This window comes from Eleutherodactylus coqui, chromosome 2 (genome assembly GCF_035609145.1).
Source record: "Eleutherodactylus coqui strain aEleCoq1 chromosome 2, aEleCoq1.hap1, whole genome shotgun sequence".
In the NCBI taxonomy this organism is placed as follows: domain Eukaryota; kingdom Metazoa; phylum Chordata; class Amphibia; order Anura; family Eleutherodactylidae; genus Eleutherodactylus; species Eleutherodactylus coqui.
Window position 1 is genome coordinate 39,312,056 of NC_089838.1, and position 26,300 is coordinate 39,338,355.

Below are 26,300 nucleotides of genomic sequence, written 5' to 3' on the forward strand. Positions count from 1 at the left end.
GCTGCTCCATTTTTAAAGGTTGGCCCAAGCCTTCCTGATGTTTCATGCCCCACCAGGCATAAGGCTTTGCGTATAAGCATTCCCAAATGAGAAGAACTGAACTGACCTACCTACCTATTCCTCTCCATGGAAGAATTGAACCTACGTTTTTTTTTTTATTCAATAGTAGAATTTTTGTAGGCTGCTGTCTCCCTCTTGTGGGCCAAATTAAAAAGGGGCTCCCTTAAAAATAAACATTTTTCAGCTCCTGTGGCTTTTCGGGGGAGATGCAGGAGGACACATCTGCCCACTTCCAGCTGCAGCAGAGACTGCCTTAAGATGGCCGCCAAGCTCTGGCATTTATAGTTCTATATTGCCCGTGTCACAATAGACTGATGACATCACAATGTTGAAACGTTGTCATGTCTATGCATTGAATGAAGAAATATGTCCTTTTAAAGGAAACGTGCATTGGACGTTTTTGCACCCCAAATGCTGCGCCATCTTTAAAGGTTGGCCTGAGCCTTCCTGACGTTTCATGCACTACCAGGCATAAGGCCTTGCCCATAAGCATTCCCCAAATGACAAGAACTGAACCAACCTACCTGCCTACCTACCTACCTATTCCTGTCCATGGAAGAATTGAACCTACCTTTTTTTTAAATGCTACAGCCGCGGACAATTAGATTTTTGTAGGCCGCTGTCTCCCCCTTGTGGGCTTAATTAAATAGGTGCTCTGTTAAAAATAAAAATTATCCAGCTCCTGTGACTTCTCGGGGGAGATACAGGAGGACACATCTGCCCACTTCCAGCTGCAGCAGAGACTGCCTTAAGATGGCCGCCAACTCTGGCGTTTATAGTTCTATACTGCCCGTGTCACAATACACTGATGACATCACAATGTAGTCTCAACTGCCAGACAGCTGGGCTCATTAGCATACAGTGTGTATGCATGTCTGTGTATCTGTCTATCTATCTATTTATCTATCTATCGATATATTATATAATATAATCATAAAGACTATTATTAATCAATATAGAGGATAGAAACTACATATAATATATTATAAATATTCATTTATATATTATAATTAATTTATATATATTTATAATCTATCTATAATCTAGATATAATCCATATCTATAATTCACAGCCTTCCATCATTCCGAGGTTGGTATAATGCTAGAGTGTAGGGTGATAAGTAAATTTCTTGAAAGCGCTGCGGAATAAATTGGTGCTTTACAAATAGCAAGATTTCTTTTTATATATAATCCATATCTATAGTTATGTATGGTGGGAAAAAGGCCTGCTGTACGTTTAAATCCTTCAGCCTTTGTTGAGGGTGATGATGATGATGACGATGATAATAATCTATCATTATTCTTAATAGTGCTATTAAAGGGGTTGTCCCGCGCCGAAACGGGTTTTTTTTTTTTCAACCCCCCCCCCCCCCCCCGTTCGGCGCGAGACAACCCCGATGCAGGGAAGTAAAGAAAGTTTACCGGAGCGCTTACCTTAATCCCCGCGCTCCGGTGACTTCAATACTTACCGCTGAAGATGGCCGCCGGGATCCTCTGTCTCCGTGGACCGCAGCTCTTCTGTGCGGTCCATTGCCGATTCCAGCCTCCTGATTGGCTGGAATCGGCACGTGACGGGGCGGAGCTACACGGAGCCGCTCTCTGGCACGAGCGGCTCCATAGAAGACTGCAGAAGACCCGGACTGCGCAAGCGCGGCTAATTTGGCCATCGGAGGGCGAAAATTAGTCGGCAACCATGGAGACGAGGACGCTAGCAACGGAGCAGGTAAGTAAAAAACTTTTTATAACTTCTGTATGGCTCATAATTAATGCACAATGTATATTACAAAGTGCATTATTATGGCCATACAGAAGTGTATAGACCCACTTGCTGCCGCGGGACAACCCCTTTAATGTCAACCCAGGGAAAAAGTTCCGTTCTTCCCCACTCGAAATACGACCAGCCAAAGCGATCCCTCGGACCGACGCACCTTCAGAGGGAAACTAGTGATTGTAAAGTAATCACCTGCTGAACCATCCTGCAAAAGGAGGGAGGGGAAGAGTGCTGCAGGCACTGCAAGCCTAGGATGAGATGCGTGAGAGAGCCCGGTGCAAGAGGAATGAGGATGAGGGGCGGGCGGTTCACAAGGCGATGCTATGCAAAAGATTTTAAATCCACCGCATTGCATTGTGTGTTCTTGCAGAAGGCTGCCTGAGCTTGCTGAAAATGCTGCTCCATTTTTAAAGGTTGGCCCAAGCCTTCCTGATGTTTCATGCCCCACCAGGCATAAGGCTTTGCGTATAAGCATTCCCAAATGAGAAGAACTGAACTGACCTACCTACCTATTCCTCTCCATGGAAGAATTGAACCTACGTTTTTTTTTTTATTCAATAGTAGAATTTTTGTAGGCTGCTGTCTCCCTCTTGTGGGCCAAATTAAAAAGGGGCTCCCTTAAAAATAAACATTTTTCAGCTCCTGTGGCTTTTCGGGGGAGATGCAGGAGGACACATCTGCCCACTTCCAGCTGCAGCAGAGACTGCCTTAAGATGGCCGCCAAGCTCTGGCATTTATAGTTCTATATTGCCCGTGTCACAATAGACTGATGACATCACAATGTTGAAACGTTGTCATGTCTATGCATTGAATGAAGAAATATGTCCTTTTAAAGGAAACGTGCATTGGACGTTTTTGCACCCCAAATGCTGCGCCATCTTTAAAGGTTGGCCTGAGCCTTCCTGACGTTTCATGCACTACCAGGCATAAGGCCTTGCCCATAAGCATTCCCCAAATGACAAGAACTGAACCAACCTACCTGCCTACCTACCTACCTATTCCTGTCCATGGAAGAATTGAACCTACCTTTTTTTTAAATGCTACAGCCGCGGACAATTAGATTTTTGTAGGCCGCTGTCTCCCCCTTGTGGGCTTAATTAAATAGGTGCTCTGTTAAAAATAAAAATTATCCAGCTCCTGTGACTTCTCGGGGGAGATACAGGAGGACACATCTGCCCACTTCCAGCTGCAGCAGAGACTGCCTTAAGATGGCCGCCAACTCTGGCGTTTATAGTTCTATACTGCCCGTGTCACAATACACTGATGACATCACAATGTAGTCTCAACTGCCAGACAGCTGGGCTCATTAGCATACAGTGTGTATGCATGTCTGTGTATCTGTCTATCTATCTATTTATCTATCTATCGATATATTATATAATATAATCATAAAGACTATTATTAATCAATATAGAGGATAGAAACTACATATAATATATTATAAATATTCATTTATATATTATAATTAATTTATATATATTTATAATCTATCTATAATCTAGATATAATCCATATCTATAATTCACAGCCTTCCATCATTCCGAGGTTGGTATAATGCTAGAGTGTAGGGTGATAAGTAAATTTCTTGAAAGCGCTGCGGAATAAATTGGTGCTTTACAAATAGCAAGATTTATTTTTATATATAATCCATATCTATAGTTATGTATGGTGGGAAAAAGGCCTGCTGTACGTTTAAATCCTTCAGCCTTTGTTGAGGGTGATGATGATGATGACGATGATAATAATCTATCATTATTCTTAATAGTGCTATTAAAGGGGTTGTCCCGCGCCGAAACGGGTTTTTTTTTTTTCAACCCCCCCCCCCCCCCGTTCGGCGCGAGACAACCCCGATGCAGGGAAGTAAAGAAAGTTTACCGGAGCGCTTACCTTAATCCCCGCGCTCCGGTGACTTCAATACTTACCGCTGAAGATGGCCGCCGGGATCCTCTGTCTCCGTGGACCGCAGCTCTTCTGTGCGGTCCATTGCCGATTCCAGCCTCCTGATTGGCTGGAATCGGCACGTGACGGGGCGGAGCTACACGGAGCCGCTCTCTGGCACGAGCGGCTCCATAGAAGACTGCAGAAGACCCGGACTGCGCAAGCGCGGCTAATTTGGCCATCGGAGGGCGAAAATTAGTCGGCAACCATGGAGACGAGGACGCTAGCAACGGAGCAGGTAAGTAAAAAACTTTTTATAACTTCTGTATGGCTCATAATTAATGCACAATGTATATTACAAAGTGCATTATTATGGCCATACAGAAGTGTATAGACCCACTTGCTGCCGCGGGACAACCCCTTTAATGTCAACCCAGGGAAAAAGTTCCGTTCTTCCCCACTCGAAATACGACCAGCCAAAGCGATCCCTCGGACCGACGCACCTTCAGAGGGAAACTAGTGATTGTAAAGTAATCACCTGCTGAACCATCCTGCAAAAGGAGGGAGGGGAAGAGTGCTGCAGGCACTGCAAGCCTAGGATGAGATGCGTGAGAGAGCCCGGTGCAAGAGGAATGAGGATGAGGGGCGGGCGGTTCACAAGGCGATGCTATGCAAAAGATTTTAAATCCACCGCATTGCATTGTGTGTTCTTGCAGAAGGCTGCCTGAGCTTGCTGAAAATGCTGCTCCATTTTTAAAGGTTGGCCCAAGCCTTCCTGATGTTTCATGCCCCACCAGGCATAAGGCTTTGCGTATAAGCATTCCCAAATGAGAAGAACTGAACTGACCTACCTACCTATTCCTCTCCATGGAAGAATTGAACCTACGTTTTTTTTTTTTTTCAATAGTAGAATTTTTGTAGGCTGCTGTCTCCCTCTTGTGGGCCAAATTAAAAAGGGGCTCCCTTAAAAATAAACATTTTTCAGCTCCTGTGGCTTTTCGGGGGAGATGCAGGAGGACACATCTGCCCACTTCCAGCTGCAGCAGAGACTGCCTTAAGATGGCCGCCAAGCTCTGGCATTTATAGTTCTATATTGCCCGTGCCACAATAGACTGATGACATCACAATGTTGAAACGTTGTCATGTCTATGCATTGAATGAAGAAATATGTCCTTTTAAAGGAAATGTGCATTGGACGTTTTTGCACCCCAAATGCTGCGCCATCTTTAAAGGTTGGCCTGAGCCTTCCTGACGTTTCATGCACTACCAGGCATAAGGCCTTGCCCATAAGCATTCCCCAAATGACAAGAACTGAACCAACCTACCTGCCTACCTACCTACCTATTCCTGTCCATGGAAGAATTGAACCTACCTTTTTTTAAAATGCTACAGCCGCGGACAATTAGATTTTTGTAGGCCGCTGTCTCCCCCTTGTGGGCTTAATTAAATAGGTGCTCTGTTAAAAATAAAAATTATCCAGCTCCTGTGACTTCTCGGGGGAGATACAGGAGGACACATCTGCCCACTTCCAGCTGCAGCAGAGACTGCCTTAAGATGGCCGCCAACTCTGGCGTTTATAGTTCTATACTGCCCGTGTCACAATACACTGATGACATCACAATGTAGTCTCAACTGCCAGACAGCTGGGCTCATTAGCATACAGTGTGTATGCATGTCTGTGTATCTGTCTATCTATCTATTTATCTATCTATCGATATATTATATAATATAATTATAAAGACTATTATTAATCAATATAGAGGATAGAAACTATATATAATATATTATAAATATTTATTTATATATTATAATTAATTTATATATATTTATAATCTATCTATAATCTAGATATAATCCATATCTATAATTCACAGCCTTCCATCATTCCGAGGTTGGTATAATGCTAGAGTGTAGGGTGATAAGTAAATTTCTTGAAAGCGCTGCGGAATAAATTGGTGCTTTACAAATAGCAAGATTTATTTTTATATATAATCCATATCTATAGTTATGTATGGTGGGAAAAAGGCCTGCTGTACGTTTAAATCCTTCAGCCTTTGTTGAGGGTGATGATGATGATGATGATGATAATAATCTATCATTATTCTTAATAGTGCTATTAATGTCAACCCAGGGAAAAAGTTCCGTTCTTCCCCACTCGAAATACGACCAGCCAAAGCGATCCCTCGGAGCGACGCACCTTCAGAGGGAAACTAGTGATTGTAAAGTAATCACCTGCTGAACCATCCTGCAAAAGGAGGGAGGGGAAGAGTGCTGCAGGCACTGCAAGCCTAGGATGAGATGCGTGAGAGAGCCCGGTGCAAGAGGAATGAGGATGAGGGGCGGGCGGTTCACAAGGCGATGCTATGCAAAAGATTTTAAATCCACCGCATTGCATTGTGTGTTCTTGCAGAAGGCTGCCTGAGCTTGCTGAAAATGCTGCTCCATTTTTAAAGGTTGGCCCAAGCCTTCCTGATGTTTCATGCCCCACCAGGCATAAGGCTTTGCGTATAAGCATTCCCAAATGAGAAGAACTGAACTGACCTACCTACCTATTCCTCTCCATGGAAGAATTGAACCTACGTTTTTTTTTTATTCAATAGTAGAATTTTTGTAGGCTGCTGTCTCCCTCTTGTGGGCCAAATTAAAAAGGGGCTCCCTTAAAAAGAAACATTTTTCAGCTCCTGTGGCTTTTCGGGGGAGATGCAGGAGGACACATCTGCCCACTTCCAGCTGCAGCAGAGACTGCCTTAAGATGGCTGCCAAGCTCTGGCATTTATAGTTCTATATTGCCCGTGTCACAATAGACTGATGACATCACAATGTTGAAACGTTGTCATGTCTATGCATTGAATGAAGAAATATGTCCTTTTAAAGGAAACGTGCATTGGACGTTTTTGCACCCCAAATGCTGCGCCATCTTTAAAGGTTGGCCTGAGCCTTCCTGACGTTTCATGCACTACCAGGCATAAGGCCTTGCCCATAAGCATTCCCCAAATGACAAGAACTGAACCAACCTACCTGCCTACCTACCTACCTATTCCTGTCCATGGAAGAATTGAACCTACCTTTTTTTTAAATGCTACAGCCGCGGACAATTAGATTTTTGTAGGCCGCTGTCTCCCCCTTGTGGGCTTAATTAAATAGGTGCTCTGTTAAAAATAAAAATTATCCAGCTCCTGTGACTTCTCGGGGGAGATACAGGAGGACACATCTGCCCACTTCCAGCTGCAGCAGAGACTGCCTTAAGATGGCCGCCAACTCTGGCGTTTATAGTTCTATACTGCCCGTGTCACAATACACTGATGACATCGCAATGTAGTCTCAACTGCCAGACAGCTGGGCTCATTAGCATACAGTGTGTATGCATGTCTGTGTATCTGTCTATCTATCTATTTATCTATCTATCGATATATTATATAATATAATCATAAAGACTATTATTAATCAATATAGAGGATAGAAACTACATATAATATATTATAAATATTTATTTATATATTATAATTAATTTATATATATTTATAATCTATCTATAATCTAGATATAATCCATTTCTATAATTCACAGCCTTCCATCATTCCGAGGTTGGTATAATGCTAGAGTGTAGGGTGATAAGTAAATTTCTTGAAAGCGCTGCGGAATAAATTGGTGCTTTACAAATAGCAAGATTTATTTTTATATATAATCCATATCTATAGTTATGTATAGTGGGAAAAAGGCCTGCTGTACGTTTAAATCCTTCAGCCTTTGTTGAGGGTGATGATGATGATGATGATGATAATAATCTATCATTATTCTTAATAGTGCTATTAATGTCAACCCAGGGAAAAAGTTCCGTTCTTCCCCACTCGAAATACGACCAGCCAAAGCGATCCCTCGGAGCGACGCACCTTCAGAGGGAAACTAGTGATTGTAAAGTAATCACCTGCTGAACCATCCTGCAAAAGGAGGGAGGGGAAGAGTGCTGCAGGCACTGCAAGCCTAGGATGAGATGCGTGAGAGAGCCCGGTGCAAGAGAAATGAGGATGAGGGGCGGGCGGTTCACAAGGCGATGCTATGCAAAAGATTTTAAATCCACCGCATTGCATTGTGTGTTCTTGCAGAAGGCTGCCTGAGCTTGCTGAAAATGCTGCTCCATTTTTAAAGGTTGGCCCAAGCCTTCCTGATGTTTCATGCCCCACCAGGCATAAGGCTTTGCGTATAAGCATTCCCAAATGAGAAGAACTGAACTGACCTACCTACCTATTCCTCTCCATGGAAGAATTGAACCTACGTTTTTTTTTTTATTCAATAGTAGAATTTTTGTAGGCTGCTGTCTCCCTCTTGTGGGCCAAATTAAAAAGGGGCTCCCTTAAAAATAAACATTTTTCAGCTCCTGTGGCTTTTCGGGGGAGATGCAGGAGGACACATCTGCCCACTTCCAGCTGCAGCAGAGACTGCCTTAAGATGGCCGCCAAGCTCTGGCATTTATAGTTCTATATTGCCCGTGTCACAATAGACTGATGACATCACAATGTTGAAACGTTGTCATGTCTATGCATTGAATGAAGAAATATGTCCTTTTAAAGGAAACGTGCATTGGACGTTTTTGCACCCCAAATGCTGCGCCATCTTTAAAGGTTGGCCTGAGCCTTCCTGACGTTTCATGCACTACCAGGCATAAGGCCTTGCCCATAAGCATTCCCCAAATGACAAGAACTGAACCAACCTACCTGCCTACCTACCTACCTATTCCTGTCCATGGAAGAATTGAACCTACCTTTTTTTTAAATGCTACAGCCGCGGACAATTAGATTTTTGTAGGCCGCTGTCTCCCCCTTGCGGGCTTAATTAAATAGGTGCTCTGTTAAAAATAAAAATTATCCAGCTCCTGTGACTTCTCGGGGGAGATACAGGAGGACACATCTGCCCACTTCCAGCTGCAGCAGAGACTGCCTTAAGATGGCCGCCAACTCTGGCGTTTATAGTTCTATACTGCCCGTGTCACAATACACTGATGACATCACAATGTAGTCTCAACTGCCAGACAGCTGGGCTCATTAGCATACAGTGTGTATGCATGTCTGTGTATCTGTCTATCTATCTATTTATCTATCTATCGATATATTATATAATATAATCATAAAGACTATTATTAATCAATATAGAGGATAGAAACTACTTATAATATATAATAAATATTTATTTATATATTATAATTAATTTATATATATTTATAATCTATCTATAATCTAGATATAATCCATATCTATAATTCACAGCCTTCCATCATTCCGAGGTTGGTATAATGCTAGAGTGTAGGGTGATAAGTAAATTTCTTGAAAGCGCTGCGGAATAAATTGGTGCTTTACAAATAGCAAGATTTATTTTTATATATAATCCATATCTATAGTTATGTATGGTGGGAAAAAGGCCTGCTGTACGTTTAAATCCTTCAGCCTTTGTTGAGGGTGATGATGATGATGATAATAATCTATCATTATTCTTAATAGTGCTATTAATGTCAACCCAGGGAAAAAGTTCCGTTCTTCCCCACTCGAAATACGACCAGCCAAAGCGATCCCTCGGAGCGACGCACCTTCAGAGGGAAACTAGTGATTGTAAAGTAATCACCTGCTGAACCATCCTGCAAAAGGAGGGAGGGGAAGAGTGCTGCAGGCACTGCAAGCCTAGGATGAGATGCGTGAGAGAGCCCGGTGCAAGAGGAATGAGGATGAGGGGCGGGCGGTTCACAAGGCGATGCTATGCAAAAGATTTTAAATCCACCGCATTGCATTGTGTGTTCTTGCAGAAGGCTGCCTGAGCTTGCTGAAAATGCTGCTCCATTTTTAAAGGTTGGCCCAAGCCTTCCTGATGTTTCATGCCCCACCAGGCATAAGGCTTTGCGTATAAGCATTCCCAAATGAGAAGAACTGAACTGACCTACCTACCTATTCCTCTCCATGGAAGAATTGAACCTACGTTTTTTTTTTTATTCAATAGTAGAATTTTTGTAGGCTGCTGTCTCCCTCTTGTGGGCCAAATTAAAAAGGGGCTCCCTTAAAAATAAACATTTTTCAGCTCCTGTGGCTTTCCGGGGGAGATGCAGGAGGACACATCTGCCCACTTCCAGCTGCAGCAGAGACTGCCTTAAGATGGCCGCCAAGCTCTGGCATTTATAGTTCTATATTGCCCGTGTCACAATAGACTGATGACATCACAATGTTGAAACGTTGTCATGTCTATGCATTGAATGAAGAAATATGTCCTTTTAAAGGAAACGTGCATTGGACGTTTTTGCACCCCAAATGCTGCGCCATCTTTAAAGGTTGGCCTGAGCCTTCCTGACATTTCATGCACTACCAGGCATAAGGCCTTGCCCATAAGCATTCCCCAAATGACAAGAACTGAACCAACCTACCTGCCTACCTACCTACCTATTCCTGTCCATGGAAGAATTGAACCTACCTTTTTTTAAAATGCTACAGCCGCGGACAATTAGATTTTTGTAGGCCGCTGTCTCCCCCTTGTGGGCTTAATTAAATAGGTGCTCTGTTAAAAATAAAAATTATCCAGCTCCTGTGACTTCTCGGGGGAGATACAGGAGGACACATCTGCCCACTTCCAGCTGCAGCAGAGACTGCCTTAAGATGGCCGCCAACTCTGGCGTTTATAGTTCTATACTGCCCGTGTCACAATACACTGATGACATCACAATGTAGTCTCAACTGCCAGACAGCTGGGCTCATTAGCATACAGTGTGTATGCATGTCTGTGTATCTGTCTATCTATCTATTTATCTATCTATCGATATATTATATAATATAATCATAAAGACTATTATTAATCAATATAGAGGATAGAAACTACTTATAATATATAATAAATATTTATTTATATATTATAATTAATTTATATATATTTATAATCTATCTATAATCTAGATATAATCCATATCTATAATTCACAGCCTTCCATCATTCCGAGGTTGGTATAATGCTAGAGTGTAGGGTGATAAGTAAATTTCTTGAAAGCGCTGCGGAATAAATTGGTGCTTTACAAATAGCAAGATTTATTTTTATATATAATCCATATCTATAGTTATGTATGGTGGGAAAAAGGCCTGCTGTACGTTTAAATCCTTCAGCCTTTGTTGAGGGTGATGATGATGATGATAATAATCTATCATTATTCTTAATAGTGCTATTAATGTCAACCCAGGGAAAAAGTTCCGTTCTTCCCCACTCGAAATACGACCAGCCAAAGCGATCCCTCGGAGCGACGCACCTTCAGAGGGAAACTAGTGATTGTAAAGTAATCACCTGCTGAACCATCCTGCAAAAGGAGGGAGGGGAAGAGTGCTGCAGGCACTGCAAGCCTAGGATGAGATGCGTGAGAGAGCCCGGTGCAAGAGGAATGAGGATGAGGGGCGGGCGGTTCACAAGGCGATGCTATGCAAAAGATTTTAAATCCACCGCATTGCATTGTGTATTCTTGCAGAAGGCTGCCTGAGCTTGCTGAAAATGCTGCTCCATTTTTAAAGGTTGGCCCAAGCCTTCCTGATGTTTCATGCCCCACCAGGCATAAGGCTTTGCGTATAAGCATTCCCAAATGAGAAGAACTGAACTGACCTACCTACCTATTCCTCTCCATGGAAGAATTGAACCTACGTTTTTTTTTTATTCAATAGTAGAATTTTTGTAGGCTGCTGTCTCCCTCTTGTGGGCCAAATTAAAAAGGGGCTCCCTTAAAAATAAACATTTTTCAGCTCCTGTGGCTTTTCGGGGGAGATGCAGGAGGACACATCTGCCCACTTCCAGCTGCAGCAGAGACTGCCTTAAGATGGCCGCCAAGCTCTGGCATTTATAGTTCTATATTGCCCGTGTCACAATAGACTGATGACATCACAATGTTGAAACGTTGTCATGTCTATGCATTGAATGAAGAAATATGTCCTTTTAAAGGAAACGTGCATTGGACGTTTTTGCACCCCAAATGCTGCGCCATCTTTAAAGGTTGGCCTGAGCCTTCCTGACATTTCATGCACTACCAGGCATAAGGCCTTGCCCATAAGCATTCCCCAAATGACAAGAACTGAACCAACCTACCTGCCTACCTACCTACCTATTCCTGTCCATGGAAGAATTGAACCTACCTTTTTTTAAAATGCTACAGCCGCGGACAATTAGATTTTTGTAGGCCGCTGTCTCCCCCTTGTGGGCTTAATTAAATAGGTGCTCTGTTAAAAATAAAAATTATCCAGCTCCTGTGACTTCTCGGGGGAGATACAGGAGGACACATCTGCCCACTTCCAGCTGCAGCAGAGACTGCCTTAAGATGGCCGCCAACTCTGGCGTTTATAGTTCTATACTGCCCGTGTCACAATACACTGATGACATCACAATGTAGTCTCAACTGCCAGACAGCTGGGCTCATTAGCATACAGTGTGTATGCATGTCTGTGTATCTGTCTATCTATTTATCTATCTATCGATATATTATATAATATAATCATAAAGACTATTATTAATCAATATAGAGGATAGAAACTACATATAATATATTATAAATATTTATTTATATATTATAATTAATTTATATATATTTATAATCTATCTATAATCTAGATATAATCCATATCTATAATTCACAGCCTTCCATCATTCCGAGGTTGGTATAATGCTAGAGTGTAGGGTGATAAGTAAATTTCTTGAAAGCGCTGCGGAATAAATTGGTGCTTTACAAATAGCAAGATTTATTTTTATATATAATCCATATCTATAGTTATGTATGGTGGGAAAAAGGCCTGCTGTACGTTTAAATCCTTCAGCCTTTGTTGAGGGTGATGATGATGATGATAATAATCTATCATTATTCTTAATAGTGCTATTAATGTCAACCCAGGGAAAAAGTTCCGTTCTTCCCCACTCGAAATACGACCAGCCAAAGCGATCCCTCGGAGCGACGCACCTTCAGAGGGAAACTAGTGATTGTAAAGTAATCACCTGCTGAATAGAGATGAGCGAACGTGTCCGTAACGGACACATCCGCACCCGGACACCGGCTTTAGCGAACACTGGAGTGTTCGCGCGTAAGTGTCCGGGTGCCGCCGGGGGGCGGGGAGATGCGCGGCGGCGCGGGCGGCAGTAGCGGGGAACAGGGGGGAGCCCTCTCTCTCTCCCTCTCCCCCCCGCTCCCCGCCGCACCCCCCCGCGCTGCCACGGCGGCCCCCGAACTTTTTCGCCCGAACACCGAGGTGTTCGCAAAGTTCGGTGTTCGGGCGAAAAAGGGGCGGGGCCGAACGTGTTCGCTCATCTCTACTGCTGAACCATCCTGCAAAAGGAGGGAGGGGAAGAGTGCTGCAGGCACTGCAAGCCTAGGATGAGATGCGTGAGAGAGCCCGGTGCAAGAGGAATGAGGATGAGGGGCGGGCGGTTCACAAGGCGATGCTATGCAAAAGATTTTAAATCCACCGCATTGCATTGTGTGTTCTTGCAGAAGGCTGCCTGAGCTTGCTGAAAATGCTGCTCCATTTTTAAAGGTTGGCCCAAGCCTTCCTGATGTTTCATGCCCCACCAGGCATAAGGCTTTGCGTATAAGCATTCCCAAATGAGAAGAACTGAACTGACCTACCTACCTATTCCTCTCCATGGAAGAATTGAACCTACGTTTTTTTTTTATTCAATAGTAGAATTTTTGTAGGCTGCTGTCTCCCTCTTGTGGGCCAAATTAAAAAGGGGCTCCCTTAAAAATAAACATTTTTCAGCTCCTGTGGCTTTTCGGGGGAGATGCAGGAGGACACATCTGCCCACTTCCAGCTGCAGCAGAGACTGCCTTAAGATGGCCGCCAAGCTCTGGCATTTATAGTTCTATATTGCCCGTGTCACAATAGACTGATGACATCACAATGTTGAAACGTTGTCATGTCTATGCATTGAATGAAGAAATATGTCCTTTTAAAGGAAACGTGCATTGGACGTTTTTGCACCCCAAATGCTGCGCCATCTTTAAAGGTTGGCCTGAGCCTTCCTGACGTTTCATGCACTACCAGGCATAAGGCCTTGCCCATAAGCATTCCCCAAATGACAAGAACTGAACCAACCTACCTGCCTACCTACCTACCTATTCCTGTCCATGGAAGAATTGAACCTACCTTTTTTTTAAATGCTTGTAAGGAGAATTTATGTGTTATCAAAGAGAAACGATCCCAGATCTCGTGCAGAAGTCTGAGCTCAGGAGAAATTCAAATCAAACCAACTTTATATGGTATCAAGTGATTTTCTGCTTTATTCTGAGGTGGACAAAGCATATATAGCCTAAATGACATCATAGCAAAACGTATATACCTTCAAGATGGATAGAATATATGATAGGCTTAAGATAAAAAATGATTAACATAAGTTACACCTTCTAGGGTGTATCTATTACATACAATGAGACCACTATGAATTCAGGAGAAAGGAATGCATGTAATACTTTACAGACTTACCCCCTGTAGTGTGTAGCTTCCTGTCTATAGATATGCATACATGGGGGGTCTAGTAGACTATCATCTTTCCTGAGAAGACATGGAGGCCTAAAGAAGGGTTATATTTTAACCCTTTCACTACTCATACCAGTATCATGCTCTACAAGGCAATATAGAATAATTAACTGATACATTGATCTACAATTTTCTTAACATTCCCCACTTTAGATCAATACATCAACACAGTATAATAGTAAATACACATATATAATGACTCTACCACAGACCCCCTGGCTACGGCCCGAAGCTTTATTACCAGGACGCCTGGGTTCACACTTCAAGACTAAGTATATAATTATTTCATATAAAAGCATTACATTGATATATATATATATATATATATATATATATATATATATATATATATATATATATATATATATATATAAAGTCATTCCACCAATTGTACCCACAATTAGGCCCGCCTCCAAGAGAAGCTTGGCCTTGATTTATTATGAGATTGATGTTTCTTTCTTCATATATAAATGATTGTCCATCATGATATAAAATCTTATTTATTGAAATGTCACTCAGTTATTAGAGCGATCCTCCGGTACAATCAGAACGCACTGGAATCAAAATGTCACACTTCAAAATCATCAAAGAAAAATGGTGCTTTCTTCATAGAACTTTTAACCATCACTTGTCATAAAAGGTGGTCACCTGACCCAGTAAATCATCCTGTTCTTCGTCATCTTGTATATTTTGAAACATAGTTTTGGTGATGGAAGTGTTAATAATAATAAGGTTTTGTAACAGTCCTCGGATACAGCAGCAACCGCAAAGTACTAGAATGGAGGCAAATACTGACACAGAGACTAATGTGGAGTATATGACTTGTGACCAGTGTCCGAACAAGTTTTCCAACCAGTCTGTGAATGGATTGTCTATGCCAGAGTTATCAGCTAGTTCATTTTATTATGCATTTAACCCTTCCAGTGCTCGAGTAACACTACCATCAGGTGCTGTGTTATTAGGAATGAAAGTACAACAATATCCTCCAATCATTTTACAAACTCCTCCTTTTTCTGCTAGTAACATATCAAGAGCCATTCTATTTTGCCATGCAATAAGTGTAAGGTGTGTCCTAGTTGTTCCGCTAGGCCCTTGATTGCATCTCTTGTATAATTAACAAATCTCTGTTGGTTATAATATATATATATAATCCAGTCTACATTTTTATTCACTGTTACCCACCATGCAAGAAGAGACTCAAACCCCCTGCAGCCATCCGATTTCTCGTCCCATACTCGTCCGGTACCCCCCTTGGGACCCCGATGGGTCAGAGGAACCTTTGGGAGAGGTGTCCCTAGTTCTCCGGACACGGCCTTTGCTGTTACCCTCGGAGGTCATGAGGTATATAGGCATTATCAGTTGTACCAAGCACAATCCCGTTAGGGGCTGTACCTGGCACCTGTTCTAGGCCCGGTCACCACACAACCATCACACGTCTGTGCGTGCTCTCTGTAGCTCAGGCCATATCCCAGAGACAGCGTGCCCTTACGGTTCTCCTCTCCGCACAGCATCCCTCAGGCAGTCTCCCGTAGTCTGCCTCAGTCCCATTACCAGGTAGCGCGAAGCAAGTATAACCCCAGGATCAGAGGCAACAGCAGGTATTTGGTCCCAGCTCACAGGTGGAAGCAGCAAACTCAATGTATAACATGGATCACTTATCTGTGGGGTGTAGGTAGAGTTAAGAAGCTTAATCACACATCTTACGTTCATCACAGCGTGAGGACTTGTCATTAACTTTTATCTATCGTGGGGTCAAGTCTTTCTATCTCATATAATTATTAACATTCTCTATACACAATATTTACTGCATAACATTAAGATTCACACAACTACTACTACTCCAATCATCTGCAGTCGCTTGGTCCTCCAACGTTAACAACCCCCCTCAGGAATTTCTCTTATCAAGGAGAGGTGATGGAGTAAGATAAACAGAGCTTTAGCTGTGGCTGGACTCCTTCAGATAACTGCAGCATCCTTGTGCTATCCTTCCCGTAATAGGCACACTCAGCTCTCACATTATCAACAACTTCATTATTATTATATCTTACATGACATTATCACATTGAAAACACCATTTAACAATCAAAATCACTGCAAACCAATCACAGAACGGACATGTACACAAATAACAGCAAGAATGGACGTTCCCTATTCACACAGGTTTATACTAAACTTCATTCCTGATCATCTTCATTACAGGTCTATTCATATCAAGCAAGCAGAGCATGGCTAGAGTCAGTCACACTCCCGCCCTCCCTTTTTCTCACTGAACTCTAAAGCTGAAAGGTGGGGGTGAAAGAAGCATTCCCATGTAACAGATGATTTAACCATTTGTGAGCTGACCCCACCTTATAGCACACACTTAATAAGGTAGACAACATATCATCAACACACAGAGGACAGTGATGGAGGCTGCTGACTATTCCTATGCAGTTCAGAGAAGGCACTAATCACTGGTGTTGTGTACTACAAGTGCAAGCATTGGGATGCCAGGTAGAAGGTACAGCTATGGGATGTAAGGAGCCAAGATGGCGCCTGGGCGGCGGCTGAAGGTCTTACAGCAAGTACTAAAATGGCCGCAGGCCATGACTAGCACTAAGATGGCCGTCAGGGACGTGGCCTGACTAGGAGTACTATCAAGCCAGGCAAGCATCTAGCCACGCCTTACCCCTTTGTGTGCAATGCCAACAAGTCCCTCATCTGACACACATTTATAATAATCTTTGTGTATAGCGCCAACATATCCCGCAGCGCTTACATAGACGGGGGATACAGAAAGACAAAATACAAACATTACAGAACCACGGTTACATAGTAATCAGCTGATACAGACAGTAGGGGTGCGGGTCCGGCTCCAACAAGCTTACATACTACAGGTAATGGGGTGATACAGAAGGTAAAGGGCTGGAGATGTGCACGGTATGGCGAAGTGAAGAGTGAGGGATGCTATACACATAGACAATGGTCAGACATTTAGCCGTGTGACGGCAGAAACGGTGTGACTGCAGGGCTGGTTTATGACGGCTAGCAGGGATTGCAGTCAGTAGGTCAGGGAGCAGATCTACCAGTATGGCGCTCGTCACTCCTTCTATAGAAGTTACACTCAGAGCTCTCCCAGCATCCCCCATGTGTCGGACGGCGCCCCCTCCTGGTCTTATACTCCCTTCTGCATTGTTTAGCACAAATAATACAAGACAAAAAAATTTTTTTTAGAGTAGTTTGTAAACCCCTAGGCTGTGAATACTTCCCATATGAGTGCCACCATCCCCCCTGTTGAGACATGACACAGGCCATGGCTCAAAACTGCTGCACATCTGAAGAACGATTTAGGTAAGATAGCCTTTTTTTTTTTTTTTTTTTAACGGAGATGTACAGCCCATCTCACTGGATCCTGCTGGCTGCAGCCAGAGGGTCATCATAGATGATTCTGGTAAGAAGCGCTGTCAGAGATGCAGAATTTGAGATCCAGGAGCTGTAGAAGTTTGTCTGTTACGATCGTGTGGGCAAGCAAAGCACGGAACCCACATGATCATGACCAAAGGGGACGCACACGGGTATCACCAGGGTCACACGGGACTCACACCGGTTTCAGGCAACTGACCCTGTGCTACAAGGGAGGATGATAGTGGCCCTACCTAAGCGGGGACATTGCCCTAATAAGGGCAGCCCAGCGGTCTTCGGATCTGGGCCCTAGCTGATCCTAGGAGCCACACACCAGAACAGGATGCATTCACATGCCACATGACAGACCCAGAATACACTGCATACAACATGCAACCACTAGTAACAGATTGGAAGCTGAATATAAATACCAGGTATTGGTTGACATGTTGTACAAGATGTTGAAAGCTAGCAGGCCACTTCACGGCTCCTGGTTATACTGCTAGTCCCTACACTACCCAGGAGTCCAGCAGAACCGGACACCATTCACACCGCACGCTGCAACAGGACAGGACACAGATAGCAGGACACACAGCAAGCTAACACAAAACTGACAGAATATAAACGTACAAATGGACATGAACCAAGTCACACTGCAAACCTCACCAGACAAGCATTCATGACGGCCCACCTGAGGGGCCATATAGACTGACCAGGGGATTGGCTAGCAGACAGCACCACACCCAGCCAGCTCAATCATTAACCCTGTGAGTGCTGTGCTGCTGGAAACACAATAGAACAACAAATCCCAGCAGCACACGTAACATTCTCATTCCCAAAAAGGAGATCATTTGCTCATAGTTTTGGGACCTCCAGAATTGCTTGCCTACCTTCATCTGACAGGTTATACCCCAAATATTTAACCGTTTGCTGACCGTATTGGAGTTTCTACCTGTTTACTTTTATGGCCTTGCTCATAAATAAACCTCAAGAGTGTGACTGTGTCCCCCCCACAATGCTCTCCACTGTCTGCTGCTGACTACCAACATGCAGTAGTCGCTGACTACCTCTAAGAGGCTGGAACTGGGCTAAGTGTACTGACATAGCCTGGGAGACAATTGTTGGAGATTCACAGCAGCCCTGAGGTACACTGGTGAAGGTATACCTAATTTTATCATAATATCTCATTACAACACATTTACTGGACATATTCGGGACTATATAATCTGACATTTCACAGGCTTATTTGTCTCTAGGTCTGTTATAACTGGTTCAGAGAGGGATTCCCTGTGGGTCCGGCCATTAACCCCTCTGACCAGGATATGACTATTAATACATTTTACATCAGGTACATCATTGGGATGTATTAATGTCCTAGTGGCTCCTGAGCCCACCAGGAGAGTAATCATCCGCCCATTCACCTGGAGATCTATCTCAGGCAGTGGAGATTGCCATGAGATCCTCCAAGTGTTGTACATCGACCCCTCCTAGTCATTTTTCCCCAGGGTGGCTGAGAACATTGTTTCTCAGGGCACTCTCAGGCAAAATCACTAGACTTCCATTATTCAAACACACATTTAAATCCCCGAGCTGCATCCTTCCTCTGCTTCTTCCTCTGTCTCTACTTTCACATCCTCTCGCTGTCCAATGACCTCTCTGACTTACTTGAACCATCATATCCCATTCCTCTCCCTGTATAAAAAAAAACCTCACTTTCTGACCCTTTTCTTTGTAACACTTTTCTGCATGTTTTGCATATTGCAAAACATCCTGCAACGATCCCATTCTCAGGGTAACTATGTATCTCATTATATAACCTCCTATTTCCTTCTTTACTGCACTTACTAACGTGTTCCTTAATGGCTGATTATATGCAGCATTAGGATCATCTCTCATGCCCCCTGATTATACTATGGAAGGGGTCTACCATCTCCTCCCCTCCCATTCTAATTTCCTTCTACAGAACTCCAATCTGGCCATAGAATTATTCTATCTGCTCTCTCTATTTTTCATTCAATTGGAACTCCCCATTAACCCTTTGAATTGTTCATCAAACTGTCGGGCGTCTATTTTTATATGGGCGTGACAGTTTGGGGCTTCTTTTAACCAGACTTCAGCAGCGGATAATCCGTATTTCTGCTGATCTTTTAGCTGATTTTGTCCGTATTGTATCACATAATTCTTTACAACTAGGACTTTTAATTTATTTATTTATTCCACTCATCTCAATCACTCACACATTCGCTTCATGCAATATAAGACAGCAATACAAATAGTACATTATGTTAGTAGGCGGCCGCCCTCTTCATATTCTTAGTTACTCTATAACACAATATCAAAGAGAAAGTAATAGAAAGATAAGAAGTAAAGTTCCTGGACACCCCTGTGTCCCATGACGTCATCTAACCACTTTTTACGTGTCGCACGGAGTTAATTCTTTCCTGTAGCCTTCTCACAATGGCTATGGTCTCACATAGACTACTGCTATTGCCCCTTTGGCAACCCATTCGTCTATACTTCTCATTTACCTTACACATTTCACATAGACTACTGCTATTGTCCCTTCGTCTATGATTGCCTCTCATTTACAATACACATTGTAAATTCTACTAACACTAAAGTATACAGAAGAAGAAGAAGAGAGAAGAAAAGTTGAACCATTGTTATACTTACTACACGTTATCTGGGAGGCTTCCAAATTCTCCGGCTAGTTCGGAAAAACGTCACTGTTTCAGACAGGATGCCCGACTGGCCTCTAATTACGTCTAAGCAAGACGGAGGTCTTTTAATGATCGGAGAGTACTTCAGACCCACCTTTTCACAGCCAGGCTGTCCTCTCCCTCTGCAGTGAGTGATTCCGGTTCGAAGGACCAAAAATGTAAGGAGAATTTATGTGTTATCAAAGAGAAACGATCCCAGATCTCGTGCAGAAGTCTGAGCTCAGGAGAAATTCAAATCAAACCAACTTTATATGGTATCAAGTGATTTTCTGCTTTATTCTGAGGTGGACAAAGCATATATAGCCTAAATGACATCATAGCAAAACGTATATACCTTCAAGATGGATAGAATATATGATAGGCTTAAGATAAAAAATGATTAACATAAGTTACACCTTCTAGGGTGTATCTATTACATACAATGAGACCACTATGAATTCAGGAGAAAGGAATGCATGTAATACTTTACAGACTTACCCCCTGTAGTGTGTAGCTTCCTGTCTATAGATATGCATACATGGGGGGTCTAGTAGACTATCATCTTTCCTGAGAAGACATGGAGGCCTAAAGAAGGGTTATATTTTAACCCTTTCACTACTCATACCAGTATCATGCTCTACAAGGCAATATAGAATAATTAACTGATACATTGATCTACAATTTTCTTAACAATGCTACAGCCGCGGACAATTAGATTTTTGTAGGCCGCTGTCTCCCCCTTGTGGGCTTAATTAAATAGGTGCTCTGTTAAAAATAAAAATTATCCAGCTCCTGTGACCTCTCGGGGGAGATACAGGAGGACACATCTGCCCACTTCCAGCTGCAGCAGAGACTGCCTTAAGATGGCCGCCAACTCTGGCGTTTATAGTTCTATACTGCCCGTGTCACAATACACTGATGACATCACAATGTAGTCTCAACTGCCAGACAGCTGGGCTCATTAGCATACAGTGTGTATGCATGTCTGTGTATCTGTCTATCTATCTATTTATCTATCTATCGATATATTATATAATATAATCATAAAGACTATTATTAATCAATATAGAGGATAGAAACTACTTATAATATATAATAAATATTTATTTATATATTATAATTAGAGATGAGCGAACGTACTCGTCCGAGCTTGATGCTCGGGCGAATATTAGGGTGTTCGGGATGTTCGTTATTCGTAACGAACACCACACGATGTTCGGATGTTCGTCTATATGCGCTCAATGGGGCCGGCGACAGCAGCGCCAACCCCATTGAGAACATATAGAAGACAAATCCTTCTTCTCTGCCACAGCTGTAACAGCTGTGACAGAGAAGAACGATGTTTGCCCATTGAATTCAATGGAACCGGCAATACAGCCGACTCCACTGAATGCAATGGGCTGCCGGCGATCGCGGGATGAATTGTCGGAAAGGGGTTAAATATATAAGCCCTTTCCTGCAATTCATCCAGAAATGTGTAAAAATAAAAAATATATATATACTCACCTGGTGCCGGCAGATGGAGTTCAGCGCGGCAGGCTGCAGTTCTCCTGAACTGCTCTGAACAGCTGTGAGTAGTATTCAGCAGCCGGGGATTTAAAATCCCCGCCTGCTGAATAAGATGCCTCTGAATGGTCACAGCCTGACCAATCAGAGGCCAGCCCTCACTCACACCCATTCATGAATTCATGAATGGGTGTGAGTGAGGGCTGGCCTCTGATTGGTCAGGCTGTGACCAATCAGAGGCATCTTATTCAGCAGGCGGGGATTTTAAATCCCCGGCTGCTGAATACTACTCACAGCTGTTCAGAGCAGTTCAGGAGAACTGCAGCCTGCCGCGCTGAACTCCGTCTGCCGGCACCAGGTGAGTATATATATATATTTTATTTTTACACATTTCTGGATGAATTGCAGGGAAGGGCTTATATATTTAACCCTTTCCCGACAATTCATCCCGCGATCGCCGGCAGCCCATTGCTTTCAATGGAGTCGGCTGTATTGCGGCTCCATTGAATTCAATGGGCTAACATCGTTCTGCCGGGACAAGGTAAGTATATATATATTTTTTATTTTTACACATTTCTAGATGAATTGCAGGGAAGGGCTTATATATTTAAGTCCTTCCCGACAATTCATCCCGCGTACGCAGGCAGCCCATTGCTTTCAATGGAGTCGGCTGTATTGCCGGCTCCATTGAATTCAATGGTCAGTGCTCGTTTAATCGAGACGAGTATCGCGTGGTGCTCGTCTGGAGTAACGAGCATCTCGAGCACCCTAATACTCGAACGAGCATCAAGCTCGGACGAGTATGCTCGCTCATCTCTAATAATAATCTGTCATTATTCTTAATAGTGCTATTAATGTCAACCCAGGGAAAAAGTTCCGTTCTTCCCCACTCGAAATACGACCAGCCAAAGCGATCCCTCGGAGCGACGCACCTTCAGAGGGAAACTAGTGATTGTAAAGTAATCACCTGCTGAACCATCCTGCAAAAGGAGGGAGGGGAAGAGTGCTGCAGGCACTGCAAGCCTAGGATGAGATGCGTGAGAGAGCCCGGTGCAAGAGGAATGAGGATGAGGGGCGGGCGGTTCACAAGGCGATGCTATGCAAAAGATTTTAAATCCACCGCATTGCATTGTGTGTTCTTGCAGAAGGCTGCCTGAGCTTGCTGAAAATGCTGCTCCATTTTTAAAGGTTGGCCCAAGCCTTCCTGATGTTTCATGCCCCACCAGGCATAAGGCTTTGCGTATAAGCATTCCCAAATGAGAAGAACTGAACTGACCTACCTACCTATTCCTCTCCATGGAAGAATTGAACCTACGTTTTTTTTTTATTCAATAGTAGAATTTTTGTAGGCTGCTGTCTCCCTCTTGTGGGCCAAATTAAAAAGGGGCTCCCTTAAAAATAAACATTTTTCAGCTCCTGTGGCTTTTCGGGGGAGATGCAGGAGGACACATCTGCCCACTTCCAGCTGCAGCAGAGACTGCCTTAAGATGGCCGCCAACTCTGGCGTTTATAGTTCTATACTGCCCGTGTCACAATACACTGATGACATCACAATGTAGTCTCAACTGCCAGACAGCTGGGCTCATTAGCATACAGTGTGTATGCATGTCTGTGTATCTGTCTATCTATTTATCTATCTATCGATATATTATATAATATAATCATAAAGACTATTATTAATCAATATAGAGGATAGAAACTACATATAATATATTATAAATATTTATTTATATATTATAATTAATTTATATATATTTATAATCTATCTATAATCTAGATATAATCCATATCTATAATTCACAGCCTTCCATCATTCCGAGGTTGGTATATTGCTAGAGTGTAGGGTGATAAGTAAATTTCTTGAAAGCGCTGCGGAATAAATTGGTGCTTTACAAATAGCAAGATTTATTTTTATATATAATCCATATCTATAGTTATGTATGGTGGGAAAAAGGCCTGCTGTACGTTTAAATCCTTCAGCCTTTGTTGAGGGTGATGATGATGATGACGATGATAATAATCTATCATTATTCTTAATAGTGCTATTAATGTCAACCCAGGGAAAAAGTTCAGTTCTTCCCCACTCGAAATACGACCAGCCAAAGCGATCCCTCGGAGCGACGCACCTTCAGAGGGAAACTAGTGATTGTAAAGTAATCACCTGCTGAACCATCCTGCAAAAGGAGGGAGGGGAAGAGTGCTGCAGGCACTGCAAGCCTAGGATGAGATGCGTGAGAGAGCCCGGTGCAAGAGGAATGAGGATGAGGGGCGGGCGGTTCACAAGGCGATGCTATGCAAAAGATTTTAAATCCACCGCATTGCATTGTGTGTTCTTGCAGAAGGCTGCCTGAGCTTGCTGAAAATGCTGCTCCATTTTTAAAGGTTGGCCCAATCCTTCCTGATGTTTCATGCCCCACCAGGCATAAGGCTTTGCGTATAAGCATTCCCAAATGAGAAGAACTGAACTGACCTACCTACCTATTCCTCTCCATGGAAGAATTGAACCTACCTTTTTTTTTTAATTCAATAGTAGAATTTTTGTAGGCTGCTGTCTCCCTCTTGTGGGCCAAATTAAAAAGGGGCTCCCTTAAAAATAAACATTTTTCAGCTCCTGTGGCTTTTCGGGGGAGATGCAGGAGGACACATCTGCCCACTTCCAGCTGCAGCAGAGACTGCCTTAAGATGGCCGCCAAGCTCTGGCATTTATAGTTCTATATTGCCCGTGTCACAATAGACTGATGACATCACAATGTTGAAACGTTGTCATGTCTATGCATTGAATGAAGAAATATGTCCTTTTAAAGGAAACGTGCATTGGACGTTTTTGCACCCCAAATGCTGCGCCATCTTTAAAGGTTGGCCTGAGCCTTCCTGACGTTTCATGCACTACCAGGCATAAGGCCTTGCCCATAAGCATTCCCCAAATGACAAGAACTGAACCAACCTACCTGCCTACCTACGTACCTATTCCTGTCCATGGAAGAATTGAACCTACCTTTTTTTTAAATGCTACAGCCGCGGACAATTAGATTTTTGTAGGCCGCTGTCTCCCCCTTGTGGGCTTAATTAAATAGGTGCTCTGTTAAAAATAAAAATTATCCAGCTCCTGTGACTTCTCGGGGGAGATACAGGAGGACACATCTGCCCACTTCCAGCTGCAGCAGAGACTGCCTTAAGATGGCCGCCAACTCTGGCGTTTATAGTTCTATACTGCCCGTGTCACAATACACTGATGACATCACAATGTAGTCTCAACTGCCAGACAGCTGGGCTCATTAGCATACAGTGTGTATGCATGTCTGTGTATCTGTCTATCTATCTATTTATCTATCTATCGATATATTATATAATATAATCATAAAGACTATTATTAATCAATATAGAGGATAGAAACTACATATAATATATTATAAATATTTATTTATATATTATAATTAATTTATATATATTTATAATCTATCTATAATCTAGATATAATCCATATCTATAATTCACAGCCTTCCATCATTCCGAGGTTGGTATAATGCTAGAGTGTAGGGTGATAAGTAAATTTCTTGAAAGCGCTGCGGAATAAATTGGTGCTTTACAAATAGCAAGATTTATTTTTATATATAATCCATATCTATAGTTATGTATGGTGGGAAAAAGGCCTGCTGTACGTTTAAATCCTTCAGCCTTTGTTGAGGGTGATGATGATGATGACGATGGTAATAATCTATCATTATTCTTAATAGTGCTATTAATGTCAACCCAGGGAAAAAGTTCCGTTCTTCCCCACTCGAAATACGACCAGCCAAAGCGATCCCTCGGAGCGACGCACCTTCAGAGGGAAACTAGTGATTGTAAAGTAATCACCTGCTGAACCATCCTGCAAAAGGAGGGAGGGGAAGAGTGCTGCAGGCACTGCAAGCCTAGGATGAGATGCGTGAGAGAGCCCGGTGCAAGAGGAATGAGGATGAGGGGCGGGCGGTTCACAAGGCGATGCTATGCAAAAGATTTTAAATCCACCGCATTGCATTGTGTGTTCTTGCAGAAGGCTGCCTGAGCTTGCTGAAAATGCTGCTCCATTTTTAAAGGTTGGCCCAAGCCTTCCTGATGTTTCATGCCCCACCAGGCATAAGGCTTTGCGTATAAGCATTCCCAAATGAGAAGAACTGAACTGACCTACCTACCTATTCCTCTCCATGGAAGAATTGAACCTACCTTTTTTTTTTTATTCAATAGTAGAATTTTTGTAGGCTGCTGTCTCCCTCTTGTGGGCCAAATTAAAAAGGGGCTCCCTTAAAAATAAACATTTTTCAGCTCCTGTGGCTTTTCGGGGGAGATGCAGGAGGACACATCTGCCCACTTCCAGCTGCAGCAGAGACTGCCTTAAGATGGCCGCCAAGCTCTGGCATTTATAGTTCTATATTGCCCGTGTCACAATAGACTGATGACATCACAATGTTGAAACGTTGTCATGTCTATGCATTGAATGAAGAAA